The following is a 19315-nucleotide window of genomic DNA, read 5'->3' as shown; positions in this document are numbered from 1 at the left end:
TACATAAAGGAATTACGTGAAAAATTGCCTGTGAAGGTCTAATTTCTAAGCAAATCACATAGAAAGCGTGAGAGGGTGAGTCGTTTTGTTTCCAAACATTAAAAAAATTACTGCGTCTAGAATGGAATCATGCGCACAAAGTTCATCAACGTTAAAACGGACAATTAAACAAATATATTTATTTTTGTCAAATATCCCTACCACCTATTTAAAGTATAAAGTATTATTTACTATAAGCTATGTACCTAGTCTAGCGAGTTCGCATAACCCTCTATATATTAGATAATATGATAATATAAAACATCGCTTCACGTGTTGAGGCGTGACCGAATCTACATCTGACCCCCAGACTTTGCACCACGCCCCTTATCAGAGAAATTTAATTAACTGCCAATTAACAGCACCTCTACTGAACGTTCTCTTATCAAAGTTAGCAAGATTCGAGTGACAGTTCATTAGAAACAAGTATTGAAATTAACTGTTTTCAAAACCATCTCACGGTATGACTAATTTTCACCCGCAATGTACCTAAGTCCTCGTTCGCACGGGCACATTTTCAACGCAGGTCAAAAATGCGTTGAAATGGAACATTTTCCGTTCGTATTTTGTGTTTAAACTATAAAACCTATTCTATTCTATGACTAACTTGCCGCGTGAAATCCTATCATGAAAATTTCTTGATAAAATAATTGTACATTATAACAAGTATCCTAAATGAACCTCTATGGCGCGGTAATAGCGGCGAGATTACAATGAATTTGGGTAGATTGATGTGCTGTTGACTATACTTAAAATTATAGAAAAATACTTCCATCCATCCAAAGTTTCACAATATGTACCTATAACTATTTATAAACAATGGTATAACGTGTTTCAGATGTGTACAATTGTGGTCAAGCAAAACTAACGAGAGATGCAATTTTTGTAACAAAACTTGTGTGACGTTACTACGTGGGGATGAGGCAGACGAATGGGATAATCGTTTTCACCATGCCCCATAAGCCCCATCCCTTCCTCCCCTGAGGAAGGTTTAAGAGTATAATTTATTCTATTTTTACCAGTGCGAAGCCGGGACGAGCCGCTAGTCAAAATATGATTTAGAGTCATCAGTCAATCCTCAGAAACATTTATGATTTAATAGATGAATAATTTCATCTCAATGTTACCTTTATTTAACTTTCAAACTAAGAATAAATTGAATAAATTAAATAACTAGAAAATTGCTATTGCCACTAATATATATATATATATATACATTGTATTACTATTGAGAATAATATAATTTATGCTAGAGGGGCATTGGGCAGAGGGAGACCGCGAAAGAGATGGATAGATATGGTTTTCTGAGGGTGGCAACGTACCACACTAGACAGAGATTTGTGAAGAAAAAAAAACACTTTTGAGGCTCAGCATTGAGACACTACAAAAAGTCAAGTCTGATTGTGACGTGGACCCCATAATTCGGGGTGTCAAAGCCGTAAATTCCAACGTGAACTCGCGTGGACATCTATATATCTGTTGCAATCTTTAATACTACGCAACGGAAGCTACTTCATTTATATTGTGCATATTAATAATTGCTATTCTATATTTAAAAATGATGTGATGGTAATCACGACTTGATAACAATGATTGTCGCCTCGAGGGCCTCAGAGGGCCTGAAAGGATTCTGTCCCTCCGCGGGTCTAAATTATACATCCGGAGATTAAAATCCGTCCCCAGTACCTAATACATAAGGAGATTGTATATAGATAACACACCTAAATTGATATATGCACCGTTTTTGTGATTGAATGGAATCCTACTAATATTATAAATGTGAAAGTTTGTGAGGATGTATGTTTGTTATACATGCTCCCAAAGTTGTAGACTATAACCTAGAATAACTCATTCTGACGGGAGAAAAGCCCTGGCGCGCAAATAGTAGCCTATTGCGCCGCTTCTTCTTCACCTGCGCTTCGGAAGTCGGCAGTAGACTAGTTTAAGTAATTTTTTTGACGTCAATAAGTGATGTAGGTATATCATCCTATATATCTATGATAAAGAATTTTGAATTGAATTAGTAGTGGAATATTCAGTTTTACAAAACAATAAATTATAACACTCAACTATGGACCCAATTAATATTTTCAACCTTTAATTTATTAATTTTAAATTATTTTTTAATTGTAGTAGTAAAGTGTGGTTGGAAAAATTCATGATTCAACAAAATTTAAGAAAAATGTTTTTTGTAACCACTGCTGAGAAAACTTTTGGACTTTTTATACAAACTTAACTCAACCCATTTCTCTCTTTACTTCTCTTGTTCCTTCTTCCGCGATAGAGCGGAACCCAGAGTCCGCTAAGCCACACCCATCTTCTGTTACAAATTCTGTATACCTACTGTGTTATGACCATCGAAATGTAAAAGCCAGATGATAACTTATCCTCTATAGTATTCGATCGAGTACCTATTTCCCAGACTAGTTTCGCAAATTAGTAAAGCATTTAGGTACTGGGTCTGTTGTTTTAGCTCTATTGACGGGTAAATAAGGACTAGACTGTTATTTGTTTAGATTCAGACTGCCGATTCAGCTATATCGTCCACCAACAACTGGTACCTAAGCTAAATGTGTTGCGTTAAATCAATTGATTAGACAAATAAACTTTGTTGATCTACAAATTACCTGTCTGTTATTGTTTTGTTTTATATAACAACAGACAACACTGTCTGAGTTCCTTTCGGCATTTATTCTCAGCAGTGGTCGATCCCAAATGCCAGTAGTTTGTAGCTTGTGATAAATTACTATTTAATATAAAAATTGACGTGAACGTGACGTTTCTTGGAAGTGCCTGTGAATGTCTAATTTCTAAATAAATGATTTGAATTTCACAGCTAAACCGCTGGACTGATTTTGATGAAATTTGGTATGCGTGTGTAAAAACTGTAAAACCCCCGTTCACACAAATGAGGAAACCGATGGTAAACAGCTACTTTCTGAATAAATAAATTTCTTGTATTAATTTTAATTGATGTAATTATTTTCGTGCATTAATGTTATTAAAACAAATGCTTCTTTACATCTAGGCATTAGATAATACAACCACGTCTGAAGTGCTAATAGATAACTATTTTATGTATTTAGTGATTAAACAAATAACGTGCGCTTCTGCCGCTTCTTATTGTCTTTCACTTCCGTCCCTCATCAGGGAATAAGTCCCAAAGTTTTCAAAAGACGAGAGGAAGGGTGTCTTATCACGTCAACAAATATGACAATAACAACGGTTTTGATATTTTTGAACGGAGTTTGTTTATCTTGGATTATTTGGCATTTAAAGAAAATTTGTTTTGTCTTATTTTCCCTTCCGTGAACTAATACAATATTTTGATCATACATAAAAAATCCTAAAGGAAACCGAAACGTGTGCGACGGTAAAAATACTTTGTCTTGATGTGATTTGATAAATTTGTAGTACCTACTTATGTTACGAAATGTATGTCATAGAGCTAATTGGTAAAGTGTATATGCGAAAGTTTGTGTGTTTGTTACTTCTTCACGTATAAACAGCTAGGCCAATTTTTTTGAAATTTTGAGGTAGCTGATAAAAATATAAGATATTGTTTTATCCCGAAAATACGCGATTCCCGTAGAATTGGGTCAAAAAGTCTGATAGTCAATGGCGCTTCATAAAGCAAATGGCGCTGCTATGCATATATATTTTTAATAGTTACTGCCGCGGGGTGCAACTAGTCATATATATTTACACGGAAATAGAATTCGCTTGCTCATAATAGCTACCTTATCACTTCCGAAATTAATATTTGTTCTCTCAGAATTTGTGTACAGTTATACAAAAGTAGACTACGTAGACCACGAAAACTGTAGACTAAATCATATCTTTCGCTTCGCTCGTACAAGAAAGAGAAATGCGTATTTATACTCGAGAAGAAACGGGACAGAGTGCTAATATTGCTTCTCCCCCAGACCATTCTGTGTAGTGGGCCACTTAGGTTGAGTGGTCTATGTTTGTCCCTCGCTCGGGTGCCCGGTTAATCTGCGACTTTGCGCAGGGGGAAGTTGTATGAAAATCTCCTATATTTTGGGTATGATGTCTATGATAGAACAGAATATGCCGCATCACCTAACGGCGGCAGTTGAGGTTTACAAAATTGGATAAATTTAGACAATTGCTACCCGCACACTAGCGTCACCTCACATTTTTATTTAATAGCGAAATTAAAAACAAATATTAACTGTTTATGCCACACTACATAAAGAATTTTAGGCTGCTAAAATTGATTCGCCAACTTGAAGTGTGTTGAACAAGTGGGTTCAAAATGGTGAATTAATAAAGAGAGCTATGTATTTTTGACGATAAACAAAACGTGCATAGCTTATCCAAAAATAAACGTTCAACGATCTTTCTTTTTTAATTTGCAATTTTGTGCCCCCCGCGATAAAAGATGGGTTTTGTAATCCTGTCGATAAAATATTGGATCACCACCTAGTTTTGTTAATGAATAGTCTCATAAGTTTGACGTAACTCAATATTATTGTTGATATTATACCACCCATTTTATGTTAAAGGTGAGTCGTATATTTCAGGTCAGTTTAAAACAACTTTGCCTTAAGGTAATACGTTTAATTTGGCTATTTCATAGCCAATATAGGTCGGTTACTATTAGTTTAATACTTTCTTTATATGGAACATAGATTTATAAATAGGCTAGAAGGATAAAATATCTTACAATGTCTTTAGAAGAATAAAATGAAATATAAACGTCGCGACCCGGCTCCGGCACACGTTTCAGATTATTATGTAAATTTTAAATTGAAGCGCGGTGATGAGTTAATTAGTACCTATAATATGCGGTATCTAATCTATAGACGGAACAGGGTACCTATGTTATTTGAATGTCATTTTTTATGGGGTATAATAGTCATATAGTGGGATAGGTTAATTGGATAAGTTTAATTCAGTTTTATTAATTACGCAATTTACTATTTTTTATTCTCATTAAAGTATTTAGGAATGCATTTTGACTTCAAAAATCGTGACGTCCGAATAGATTACTGTCATACGAGCTCCTTATTTTTATATTTCTGACATTAGAAATAAATAAATAAATATAGTTTGAAAGTAGCCAATATAGTGCTGCACTCTGCCGTGATAACATTATCGCCGACTCAAAAACTACGCAGATTATAACGTTATTAAACTTATTTGAAGACTTTTTCACCATACTGCAGTATATAAGGATTTCTCGTGGTCCTGATGAGTATCACTAAAAAAATAAGTATATATAGTATCAACAACAATATTCCACTGAATATTAGTTCCAGAATTATTTAGCCGTACAGAAGGAAGCAATAAAAATGTTTGTTATGTCGATAACGTTAATGCTATCAAAATATATCTGGTTCCTTCGATGATTCAAAATATTGTATCGTATATACTACGCAATACGATGTATTTATAGAATTAGTAAAATTCATATCAAACACACATAATTAAGAAAACTAAAAGAAAAACACATAAGATTAATTATCAATGCCTTAACCCAAATATTGATTTAAAACGAAAAATATATTTTACTAGCTACGCACAGTGACTTCATTATTTAATTTTTATTATCTGGGTGTACTTATATATGTGTAATTATCACACAAAGAAATATTACAGACTGCAAATGCAAATGAGACCGATTGCAGACATAGCTCTCAAACCGATTATGTACCGATACTCGAAAGAAAACAAAGTATTACCCGACTGTGTAGAGCTTCATAGCACGAAACGTAATAATATTTTTTAAGTAGCTATATCATATCCCACTGTTAGGCAAAAGCCTCCCATATAAATATACGTATTTAAAAATCGTGTCAAATCCACTGGTCTGTGAAATGAATATATGCTTTCTTTGAAGACATGTAGGCGTTTCTTATATGTTTGCTGACATTCTCGACGTGAATATCATTTTATTATTTTTCCGACACGTAACAAATCAAATATTCAAATTCAATTATATGATTTTTCAACATTTCGGATCATATTTTATTTATATCGGTTTGCGTGGAAATTACAAGAGGAGTGCGTAGTGGAGAAGAAAATGTGGAAAAACTCAGCTCCCGACGTGTTTACAGCTGATGGAAGCAATCGTAAAATCAATCCGTTATGAGAAAATGCTACAATTTATTGAATAAATATAGGTGCCGAATGAATAATAAATGTTCAAATTTAATCCGAAAATACCACACAAATCACGAATTTGATTAACACGGCCCTTATCTTTCAGTTATAAGTAATATTTGTGTCGCAAAACAATTTCCGAACAAATTATTTAAAAAGTTGCGTACCTACATTTATTAATAATTTGTTTGAAAATTGTTTAAAAGGCAATTTAGACCAAGACCAAAGGTAATCTCGTGTTACTGAGTTTTTCATACGCTTTTATAACTGCTTTTCTTCAATAATCTTTTTATTAAAGACTAGCGTTAAAACATAATAAATTATACCACTTAACTTAACCTTCCTCGGGAATCACTCTATCTATTGGTGAAAACCGCATGAAAATCCGTGTATCCGTGTAGTTTATCGCGAACTCAGTCTTTGTTTTATAATATGTAAGGATTATTTGGGTAATTTCACCCTTCATTCATAGGTATACTATTTGTATTCTTAGCTGGCTTAAGTGACAGTTAAGAGGTTAGAACATAGATAAAATTTTATATATTTCTTTTATCTATCGGTTAGAAGTTTAGCATTGTCGCTACGCTAACGTAACTTTGTAATCGATAGAAGTTGCAAAAGCTATCAACTGGATAATTTTGGATTATTTTGTAGGACCCATGTCACGTACCCTCAATTAGCCCCTTTTTACCCGGTCAACTTTTAATATGGATTTCTATGAATCCATTCCTAGAACCGCTCCAAAATATACCACCATTTAATAAAAAGGTTATACGATAGAAATAGTAAACTCCACAGTAAGCACATACTACCCAAATAATTTTTGAATTCACTTATAGTCAACTGTCAACTGGCAACCATAACGCAGAACAGAAGATGCCATAGTCATTATTTCTGTGCTATGGAATCGTTTATATTTCTCTCGTTTCGGAAGCCAAGATCCACTTGGTGTTACTGAGCCAGAGGAGTAAGTAAGTCTATAGAAGACATGAAACGCTTGATGATGGCGGTTTAATCAGTGGATGGGTGACCAAAAATATCTTGAGCTCCTCCGTACTTTAATGGCTTTTGATGATGATGATCTGTGTAGCTATTTTAGTTACAACATTACAAAAGGCATGATAAGTAACACAATACAACGCAATACAGCACTTTATTTGATTGGTGATCACCAATCAAGACGCCAGCCATCAATTTGTTATCAATATGAACCAGCTTAATTATATCATGTTTAGAGGTGCGGAATTTTCGTGTTTACGTAATAGATGCGAATGTATGCGATAACTTTTATAAATGCGAATATAAAAATATATATACGTCCGCGAAATAAACAATAATTTTTTTGATATGATTCGTTTTTGGCGCCACTCAAGTTCGCAGATTTTAGCACACGAACCAACCTAAATTCTTTGCTAATTCGCTATCATTATAGTATTACCACGGCTGACAAGCAGAGTTATTGCAGCCGCGCGTCCGCCATCCTCCGTCCGTCCAACCTGCGGTCATTGACTATCTCTATTCCAAATTTTATCAAAACTCAGCTCTACTTTTGCATGTCATCGCATTTTCGTACATATGGATATGGATTGTCGCCAAATTAAAATACGTAATATGTTTATGTTAAGTATTTTATATTCTATTGTTTATATATTAAGATTATCTATATCATGAGTATCTTTTAAAATATATTTTCTCATTTTTTTCGTGACTCTACCTACTTGAAGACATTTCTATAGAAATACGTAGTAGGTACCTTTTTACGTAGCTTTTCTATGGTTTTTCATGTTCTTTACTTTAATAACAATTTCCGACAAATTGTAACTCTTTCTGGAATTGTCTCTGATCAAGCCACTCTGAAAGCCTAAAACCACATAATTTAAGTACCTAAACCAATAAAAAATTACCATATAATAATGGAAGCCCAATTGAAAAACTTACTTAGAGTTGTGAATAAATTATGAGTACTTTTTAGGTACATCCTTGTTATTCAAAGATAAAGCATACTTTAAGCGAATGTATGTTTTGTCAATAATAAAAATATAACATTGACAGAACGAGTCCAAACCATAATTCAGCTTGAAGTACCTACCCAAGTTTGCTTTGCCTTTTTATAAATAACAGGGCCACGTTTGATTCCACAGATATAAGAACATTATCACTGTAATGTTTTTATATCTGGGATTAATTCATTTTATTGTGACTGCACAAGACTCTTACGACTCAGAACAACATTCATGACAAATACCTAATATAATAAAATGGCAAAGATATTTTGATGTTTGGTCTTTGCGAATTTAAGTTTTTAGAGAATCCAACAATCTTCGATCCAGTCAAATATCAGCGCTATACCCACCCGGGCATTTTCCGTACGGCGATTAATTGCTTGAGGTTATGTGTCGACATTACGTCACCTGTTAATAGTAGGGCTGCTAATCGTCAGTCTTTCTCCAGATTTGTTCTAGCTCCGACTTTTTCTTGTCAAATATTGAGTGCCAGGGATGAACATCACTTTCACCAATATCGGGGTATTTTAATTTTGTCCCACGTCGTCTTTTTAAGTAATGACAGCCCTAAGACACTTTCAGCTAACGCTAAAGAATTAAGTTGAGTGCTCGGGGTATAAACTTATGTTCACACACGAAATTTACTAAAAGTTTAATTAGATTTTATGTTGTTAAAGTATTTTGTTATTATTTCATAAACTAGAGTGCAGATTTCCTTCCAAATAATAATCTGCAAATCCCATTAATATAAAAACGTTTATCATCCTCATTTTCAGCCTCAAGTACTGTCCACTGCTGGTCATAATTGGCTTTTTAAAGTGCAAACCGTTTACCTTTCTAATTTAATATGAGTAAAAAACGCAACTTGCAAATTAAATTACCCTAATTCTTATTACATAAGTTTTCAAGCATCACCTCGTCTCGTCAAAACTCTTGACAGAAATCTGTTTACGTTTCGCAATTTTCCCTTTAAATATTACAGTAACAGATTCATAAACTTGTAAGAATTGATGTGAAGTGAAAAATTATGAAGAAAAATTAAAAATTATGGAAAATGTTTTTCTTATCGTTCGGTCTATTCCATTGTTACTAATAACTCTTCTAGTTGCATGACATTGGGTTACAGGAATGAAAATCCCCGTGGAAATGGAAGGACATAAACAACTTTAGGTAAGTATATCCCAGAAAAATATATTCCCAAAAATTGACGCGGCCGTAGCCGCGGTAAAAAGCTAGTTGTCAATAGAAAATAGATACCTAACTGAAATCAATAATTTTGAGTTACAAAGAAGCTGTAATTGGCTATATTGGCTTGATAGAAAAGTACTTGGTTCTCGACACCACCACCGCGGGGGCGCATGTCTAGACTAGTATTGTTTCTGCAAAAAACAATCATTGCAAATTGCAAAATAAACATTATTATTGCATGTTTTACCGTCTCCACACTGTTGTCGAATAGTTTCCCAAACTTTGGCAGATTCGATTTACATTGCGGAATTTCTATTGCGGTAAATAAAAGCTCTCCTGAAACTACGCAACGTTCAGGTATTAGCGTCGACATTTGTCCGAGTTCGGCGTGGAGACTAAATAAAACGTCGGTGCATTGTATATGAAATCGATTATACACATCCGTACCCGAGCCGGAGTTTGCCTGTCATATAATGGCACTTCTCTGACACGTTATTTAACATACACTTAATTTTTTTTGTGAACAAGAAAAAGTAGAACAAGACTTCTACTTAGACCAAACCTGGGCTCGCTTAGCGGCTTAGCTTAGGAAGGAACTGAATGGAATTGTGTTTAATATCACTATATTAAATACGAGCAGACAGCGGAAATCCGTTGCGATTTCCGCTTCAGGTTTCAGGGCAAATGTGTGCCACCACTACTGATGTCGCAACAGCCATAATCCCCGAGTAAACAATCTATCTCATATCTTACCTATATTACTTAGCTCGTAGAGAATGCTATCAACATTCGATTTGGTAAAGTTACGAAAATGTTCCCAGTGACATTGTGGTATTTTCATGTTATTTGCATATTACTAACTAGCTTCTGCCCTCGGATTATATTTCCTGATATTGGATGTACTTATTTATTTATACAGATTATCACAATCGTGCATAAATGTCATCAGTTCCGTACCATACTCGTATCTTGGACTACTTTCTTCACTAGATATTCATGTGGGACCTTTGACTCCGATAGCATCTTCCGTCCATCTCGTTAGGTGATAATGTCAACGGAAAAACGATATTATTTTTTTTATCGTAAATTTGAATTAGGTCGTCGAACACAAAAGGCTTGTGGAATAATGTCCTTATCCAGGGAACGGATCTAGTCCTTACCGTACCTTATCCAGGGAGCTTTCTTGTCATGTATAAACACATTTTTCAGTAGAGCTCCTGTAGTGTTCTTTGCTGAGGTTCCTTGTAACAGGCACAATGACAATCGCACTACACCACGATGTCCACGACAGTGAACACAGCGATGTGACAGTAACGACAACGACAATGGACGTTCCATTACAGTTCATAGCACATGTATACATTTATTTGTATATTTGTATATAAACACAAACAAATACTGAGTACAAGACTCGGTATTTGTTTGTGTTTTGTACTGAGAAAGGCAGCGCAGCGCTGGACATCCATCAACCGTAGTCTGACAATATCGTCAATCGGTCTCTGTGGAAGTCTTTGGGAGAGGTCTATGTCTAGCAGTGGACTACTTGTGGCTGAGGTGATGTACTAAGAAAAGAATTTTAGAAATTCCTTTACTGAATGGTTGAATCAAAGAGCACTAAATCATATAAAATTTACTTTACTTTCAGCGGACAGAGTCGTCGGCCACAGCAAGCATGGGTGTTATAAGTTTGACCGCAAAGTTTTTTAATTTGTCTAACAAATAAACTTGTATTTCTTATTTACATTCATAAGGGTTGGAAACACTTGTGTTTATTCATAAATGTAAGCAATACCGACTGAGGACGGTTTCTGATGTTTTGTTTTGTTTATCTGTTTACGTTTGAGAGAAGAAGCCACATAATCCGAACAAGCACGCCTATGTCACCCCCTTGTTTTGTTTGGCTGCCCAGAGGTAGTAAGTAACCTACTTTACAAAATGTATATTTTTTGCATGATAAATCATGAAAACTAAATATGAATCACTGACATTGGATATTTCCGTTTTGTTTGCTTCAAATAACGTGATTAATTTATTTTGATTAATGGAATATCTTTATTTGCCTAACAAAAATTAACCAAATGCCTACTCGTAATACACAAACATAACTAGACCACATAAAACCACATAAGGCGCGGCTTCGATTTTCTTTATTTTTTATTATGTCTACTCTACAGCGTAAGGAATAAAGAAGTGATATTGTATCTGTATTTGTACCTATCAAATCAGATTTTCTATCATCTCATCTTGAAGAAACATGCTAACCAATACTAAAATGTCGTTATTACATTTCAGATTTCCAGTTAAGTAAAATGTAGACACAATGAGATAGAAAGAAGTGTAACCAACTAAATACCAATGTTTATTTTTATACACAACATAACAGTGTAAATATAAAACTTTTACATACAGGAGACTAAGTACGAAGTTATTACTTATTTCGAAATAAATTTCTTCCAGTTAAAAATCTTCCAATTTAAAAGATAGATAGTATAACAAACTTTATAGATAATACATTTTATTCACCATCATTTTGTACATGTAAGCAAACACAATACATGGCATGTTTGATAAAAAATTGCAAGACGATGCGCTGGAGTGATATCGTAGATTACTCGACAAAAACAAGAGTACAAGTACAAAAGATGGAAAAAAGGTCCAGACTCAGCAATAAATCACAGACTCTTATGTTGAGTTCCATAAGTATAAACTAATTTAATTTCAAATAGGCCAAAGCATGTAGTCTTATCAAATGTATATGTCTTTATATAAAATTGCAATAGGCTATATTTTATCTCAAAATTCCCACGGGAGCGAAGCTCCGGACAATATCTAGTCGTTTATATTTTGGGAAGATTAAACCCACGACGACGACGCCCACGAAAACGGTTGTACGTTAACGGGTTATGAACTCTCGGCTGTTTACCTTTTAACTACCCCACATTTAAGGAGTTTGACAGCTGTGTGGTGTTTGATACTGAATGGACCAGGGATCGATCCCTGTTGAATTTGCTATGAAGATGGAAAATTAACTTTATCTGATGCCCTGGGTCTTGATATGTACAATACAAAAAATATTGTATCGTTGAGAGTATCCCATAACACACTTTATTTAACTCAGGGTTTCCCAAACTGGAACTCGACCCACTGGTGGGTCGCGACTGAATATTAAGTGGGCCATGAACAAAACTTAATTTAATATTTGAAAAGTCTTTTATTCACATTGTTACCAGTTTGCCTCCTTTTCTCTAAGACAATTGTACCAAGTTTAGAAACGTGTATGCGTCGTAGTCCAGACAACTTTGAGAAGCACGGCTCTAACTTTGGGGCTACCTTATTCTACCTCGATAGAGCTAACCATCGGTATGATTTATTTGTCCCTACCTATATAATCTAGAATTAATGCTATGTTGATAGCTGTAGATAGCAGTGTATTGTACACTCATACAGCCGGCCATGACCAGGCCACGATGCCAGTGTGTGGGAATAGACTTTTGTAGTATCTTGTTTCACAATAAAATCATATTATAAATCTTTACTTATAGCAGTAGTTAGATAGATATAACATTTATTTGTAAAAATCAACAATACATGCACATTCTAGATACAAAAAAAACCACAGGAACAACAAATAATAAAAATAGACAAAGAAAGCTCACTAACGCAATATAATAATTCACTAAAGCTGAAGAGTTTATTTGATTTACTGATAATCCCTTAAACAATCGGTATGTTTTAAATATTCGTTCTATGAATGATAGTTTCCAGAATCACGAAATTCCCACGAAGAAATAACTATTTAGTCGCCTTATAAAAAACCTTTATTGAACTCATCTAATGCACAGTCATAAGTGTAATAAATTGCTACTGTGCCGTAAACATATAATGATTTACTAATCATTTAACAATACTGCGTATCCACTTTGCTAACTTTTCACATTGTTATTTATATATAAGATCAGAACTGTAACATCGCCTGAATATAGTATTTTCTTTGATTCTATTGACTTGTGTCCGAGGTCTATTCATTTACTTCCATGTCTGCCAAGGAAGACTAGATCCAGGTTAATTTTATTCCTTCGAAAATGTACGCAGAAAATGAAAATGTCGAGCGCAATATCGGAATGGACCCTCGAGAGACGGAGCCCCTGTGACCCGGTGGTAGATAACCCTCACTATCAGTCCAGGGTCAGAGGTTCGTGGTGCAGCTTCTTAAAAACAACACCTTGTTAGCCATTCGTACGATCAGAATAGGAGATTTTCCTGTTTATACTTCAATTTTACGCATGCGAGAATGATTGATATACAAGATTTTGTGGTAGCACACGATTCACTAAATTGTTTCAAATGGGTTTAAATTTTGATCATATAACTAACATGGATTTAAATCTGAAAAAATACTGCGTTAAATACTAAAACCCCGACAATTTATATTTGGGCAGAATTACTACCATATATATACTTATGGATACATTTTTCCCATTCAAAAATTAAAGACTTATTTTTATTTAAAAGTTAAATGAGTTACGTCCACATAATAAGCAGTAAGTACATATACCTTGTTAAATTTTATTGCTAAAAGTCACATACACAAATCGGACGTCGCGACGTACATTAATTAAAATAATATGTAAACTTTTGACGTGTTTTGCGTAACTTTTAACGCGTTTATAATGTTTATAAAAAATATATTATTTTCATTCGCTAAAATTAAATACTTATAATTCGTTTAACTGAAATTATCGAAAGTTTTGAAATGCCTTAAAAATATACGAAATCTCCATCGCAATTTTCAAACTTTTTCATTTCACAAATATTTTTTTAACGAAGTTACACTTTTTAATATCAAAAGTTAATGGGAAAACTCGAGAAAGTTGTGGCTACTCACATGGTGTAGTCGCATCCGATTGGTCACAACACTCACTCACACACTGCACTGGTCACACGCGTTCGGCCGCGCCGCGCGCTCTCTGGGCACTGCCGCGGGCGGCCCGCCCGCCCTACAGACAGATAGCGCGGAGCAAGTTGCTCAGATATTATCAGATTATCTTAGAATATTATAAAGAAAGATTTTTTTTGCGAAAAACATGAGTACATACAAGTTGGTTTTAAGAAGAAAAATCTTAAACCTGTACATGTTTTGTCTATGGGTATCTAACAATAAAAAAATGAGAAACAGCAACAAAGCTAACAAAATAATTAATTTACTCTAGCTAATAAAGTTACAAAAATGTTTGTTTCTATTGAAGTCTCTCATCAACAAAGTCATTTAAAGTATAATTATGTTTTTATTTAATTGAGAGAAAACAGAGTTAGAATAAAATATTACGAATTTGATATTTTATTTTAATATACTTAAGTACTAAGCTAGTAAATATTGGGTACCCTCGCTTTTTGTTGGTTACATTTGGATTTCAGCTATTGATAATTTAGATTACACTATATTCTGAATTGCCTGTGGTTTTAAAACTATATACACATAATAACTAAATACAACTATTGATAAATTTAAACAAGACAAAACGAATCAGCAGTACTTTCTCAGACGTCAAATGTTCATACAATTTAGTTGATATACTTGCAAACAAATCATATTATAAACTCGATAGTCAGATTTCTCAAGCTGTCATTCACAGCACGTGTATCTTACATGCCAATAGCAGAGCTTGGGATAGTAACTTCATTTCATGATGTCAAATTTCTGATTTTAGGTTTTTTAGGTTTACTGGTTTCTTATTATTTATCGCATGTGTTGTCAAAATGGTGCCAGATTTTATTCAAGTCTACTTTTGCATATTGCTAAGCAGACAAACTGGCATGTGGCCCATCTGATGGGAATTGGCCACTGCAGCCTAATAGACTCCTGCAACATCACGCGAATATAAATAGCAGCATCTAATTTGGACAACCGTGTGAGCGGGGTCTTTTTCTGCATCCTAGCTGATCGATACATGCGACAAGGCAACACGATGAAGCGTCCATATCAAACCTTGTTGTCACTAACGCACAGCGTCGTACAGCATTCCACCACGCACCTAGGACGCTGGATGACGTGCTCTGCAGGCGGGCTTGTTGTTGTCAATTGTTTACTTGTTAAGAGGCTCGCCAACAGGCCCTTAACGATGACTGCACCGTATGACGCTCTGATACCATCGCTTCTGAGAAGTGACGTCCGACAAGAGATTTCCAATGTTAACCTTACAATGTTTATCTATTTTATGAAAACACAGCTGAACTTCACCCAATGTAATTTAAGGCGGCCAAACAAACCGCATTCCATGAATTGTTCCAATTTTTTTTTTTTAAATAAATTAAGTAGTTATCATTGAATTGACATCTCTAAAAAATCTAAGTTTTAAATTATAATAAGTTTTAATATTTTATCTATTAATTATGTTTCACAAGTCGAGTATAATTTGTTTTAATCGTTATTCTGTCGAAACTTTACATTTTTAAAGTTTATTATATAGTTAAACTTTACTTTGATAACAGTGAGACAGATCCCTAGTTATATAAAACTTTAAGTTATTATATAATCTAATAATCAGATTTTCAAATATTTTGACTTGACATTGTTACTTGACTTGCTTATGACGATTAAATTAATAAACGATATTCTCTCTGCCCGGCGTGTAAAGAAAGTCGGTCCCAAAGGCGATAAATCAAGTTATTTGAATAAGGAAATATTATAACTATAAACGGTATCTAACTCTATTGTTAATCTCAGCAAATTGTATAAACTTGTATTTTAACGACATTTACTGATTACCTACTATTACAGTTCGGCTCGAAGGACCCTATGTTTAGGATTTATTGCCGGGATTTAAAAAGACTGAATTAAATTATTTATCGTAATTACATAAAATTAACGAACAACAAAATAAAAGTCCATAATTAATGACAATAAGAAAAAAGAACAGTTATTTATTTCTTTTTCAGATAGTTCTAAAGCTTAGCGGCCAGTATTTTTGTGACAACATTTTAAACAGACTGGTAAATCTACCTGTGTTTTGTTACGTAGGTGCTTAGGTTCCACGACCTGTTACATAAACCACTCTATTGAAAAACCAACTTTAGGGAGCCAATGAACCAATTTTCAAAAACTATTGGGAATATATAATTTGTATTCGATTAGTATAAAACTATTTGAAATATAAGAGCTTTGAAATTTCAGCATTTATACAATGCATTGAGAAAACCATGGCGCTAGAGCCTAGAGCTCAAGTCAACAAAACAATAATATCGTATTAATATTATAAATGCGAAAATTTGTGTGTATGTTTGTTACTCTTTCACGCAAAATTTACTGAACGGATTGTTATGAAATTTGATACCTGGCATATAACATGACATAGGGTATTTTTTATCTCCAAATTCCCACGGGAGCGAGGCCCCGGGGCGCAGTTAGTTACTGTTTTACTGCCCGATAAAACTGTGGAACGGGTTGCAGGCGCTAGAAATCTGGAGATATTCATGGACGCCGACAGGTAATATAGGGCTGCAATCCACTCTCCCGGACTTTTCTATAATCCAGTCAATGGCGATATTGTGTCCCACAGGTATACACAATGGAAAACTATCTGAAAAAATGTCGAGTACACCTACGTGAGGTCTATCGGATATATTGTTACCATGACCCTTAGAGTGGGCGGTGAAAATATAAAATAACCTGGTTTAGTTTTCAAACAACATGTAGGCATGCAAAATTCCAGGAAAATTCGCTCAGCATTAAGAGCTAACAAACTTACTTTTGCATTTGTAATATTAATTGGGATGTGATTACCCTCGACATGTGCACAATAGAAAGAATGGCGCAAAAGAATTACCGCTTAGATAAACTATTGCTGGATGATTGGAAGAGACATCTTCATTCATGGGATAAGTCCACCATTATAAAATTACCTTCTGTTTGTAGGTACTATAAATCATATGTTCTTTGTACAATAAAAATACTGAATGAAATGGGAAATAAATACGACTGTCCAAGTCGGGGGCAAATAGACCTGAACTTTCTCGTTTATTAGGTACTAGCTTTTGACCACGGCGCCATGCATGCAAAATTTCAATAAGATTGGTTGAGTAGATAGAGTTTCACGCTCTATCAAACTTACGTTCGCATTTATAATATTAGTAATTTATTTGTATTTATCATTCAGTACAAACGAAAAGGTATTGCTCTGACAACCATAATGGGTTACATTTATCTGCCCGCTTTCGTAAATTCAATATACCTATTTTTCAACAATAGGTGGCGAGGACTTCGAAATTCGGCAGTGGATCGGAATTAATATACATAGTTACGTCTCGAATCTCGCCATATACAAATATTGTAAGTATACTCACCTTTTTATTCTGCTCCGGTCTGCTTGCTCTGCATTTAATACTAAAATAGGATCAATTAGATATTATTACGTATTTTATGAAATGTTAAATAATACCATTATTTTGCGTTTCATCAAATATAATTAATTCCCCTAATGAGGTGACTGGTTCTAGAATTATCGCTGAAACATAGAACAACATATTTATCAAATTGTCGGAGCCTTCACCGACCCCTGTAATAGCCACTTGATTAGGTATATCTATAAGAATGTAGTCTTCTACCTAATTATGACAATAATACTGTCAATTTACGAACTAGATAGGAAAGTAATTTATTTCTTACCTTTGTTCTTAACCCTTGGCCTTAAGATAAGTCTACAAGATGTGATGTTTTTCTCAATAAGAGTTATGTAAGTATCTTTACATGTTTTCTCATTACTTCCTTTTGATAAGCGAGAAAAGGTCCAATGCGTTTCAGATCTGTATCGGCTTGAAATAAAATACCAGAATTGGGCCGCAGTTTAGTTACCAAAGGTGGCTTTACTTGTAATGCTACACGTAAGTTAATACTAAGAAAGAAATTTCCATACCAAAGACAGCGAATAGGATGAAAAGCTACTAAGGCCAATATCGAGTATACAATGTGAATTGTGAGTAATGAGAGTAATACACAAATTGACGTTGTAATCCAGAAGCTCCGGCCAATTACACGACTCCTAGTTATTATTGACCCGAATAACTATATAGGTACACAACTCAAATTGAAATCAATATGCCTATCAAATTGAGATGAAATATACCATCATTCGATATATATATATATATCCTAAGCCTAAATCCGATCGGCTGATCTGCCAATTTGTATGTTATGTAGAGCAAAAAGCTTTTCAGACTGTTTTTAGAAGTATAAAATTATTTTTATTATACTATGTCGTCATTCAAACCTGCTATGAAAATTTTACCGGTGTTAAAAAAGTTACCCTATAATCAGGCACCTATATAAAGTATGCAGAAAAGTACCTACGTAAGAACTAGATGTTTACGGTAAATAGTCATTGTAGAGTTTTATTCAGCATCACTTAACCTTCACGACGTCGTAAGGACACGTCTATTCGATTTTAGACTACTTTAGAAACACAGAATTTAGAATTTCTTTGATCTAAGTTTAGAAAATATCTTAACATATCAAAATATTCTTCTTTAACTATTTTTACTGTGAGATGATTTTTTTAAAAGAGCTTAAGTAGATAGGTACCCAAACCTGTAAGTAGACTACTTTAGCCAAGCAGTGGCGGAATGAACTGTTTAGAAAAACGTTGGTACTTAGGAAATTTTAAAGATGAATAAAAAGGAACTTGAAAGAGCTGAACTGAGAACTTCGAAAAATTTGTTTACGTTAAAATTTTAAAATATTTGATGTAGGTAGCCGTCATTTTTCAAAACATTATTTTTATTTTGTTGATTATGATATGTAAAAATGCTGAAAACATTTTTAGTTTTTTTTTTGTTAACGGCCAGAACCACGAAAAGATGGCGAATCAGCATGTACCTACTAAAACTACAGAGATTTTAAAAATATATGAAAAGTAAACAGCTTATATTTAAGAACAGCTGGAGCAGGATACAATGCTAGGTAC

The 19315-nt window shown here is 34.1% G+C and overlaps 1 protein-coding gene across 2 annotated transcripts in view; it reads right to left on the bottom strand.

The window, feature by feature from the left end:
• AkhR (Adipokinetic hormone receptor) overlaps positions 1–14374 on the bottom strand; it is a 56515-nt gene extending 42141 nt beyond the window's left edge. For both annotated transcript variants that reach the window (XM_053758267.1, XM_053758268.1), the window contains exon 1: positions 14245–14374. The gene's annotated coding sequence lies outside the window, so the exon portion shown is untranslated. The remainder of the gene's footprint in view (positions 1–14244) is intronic.
• Positions 14375–19315: the final 4941 nt, after the last annotated feature.

Source organism: Plodia interpunctella, chromosome 18 (assembly GCF_027563975.2).
Source record: "Plodia interpunctella isolate USDA-ARS_2022_Savannah chromosome 18, ilPloInte3.2, whole genome shotgun sequence".
Taxonomy (NCBI): domain Eukaryota; kingdom Metazoa; phylum Arthropoda; class Insecta; order Lepidoptera; family Pyralidae; genus Plodia; species Plodia interpunctella.
Note: the sequence above shows the minus strand (reverse complement) of the source record. Positions and strands in the feature narration are given on the sequence as shown.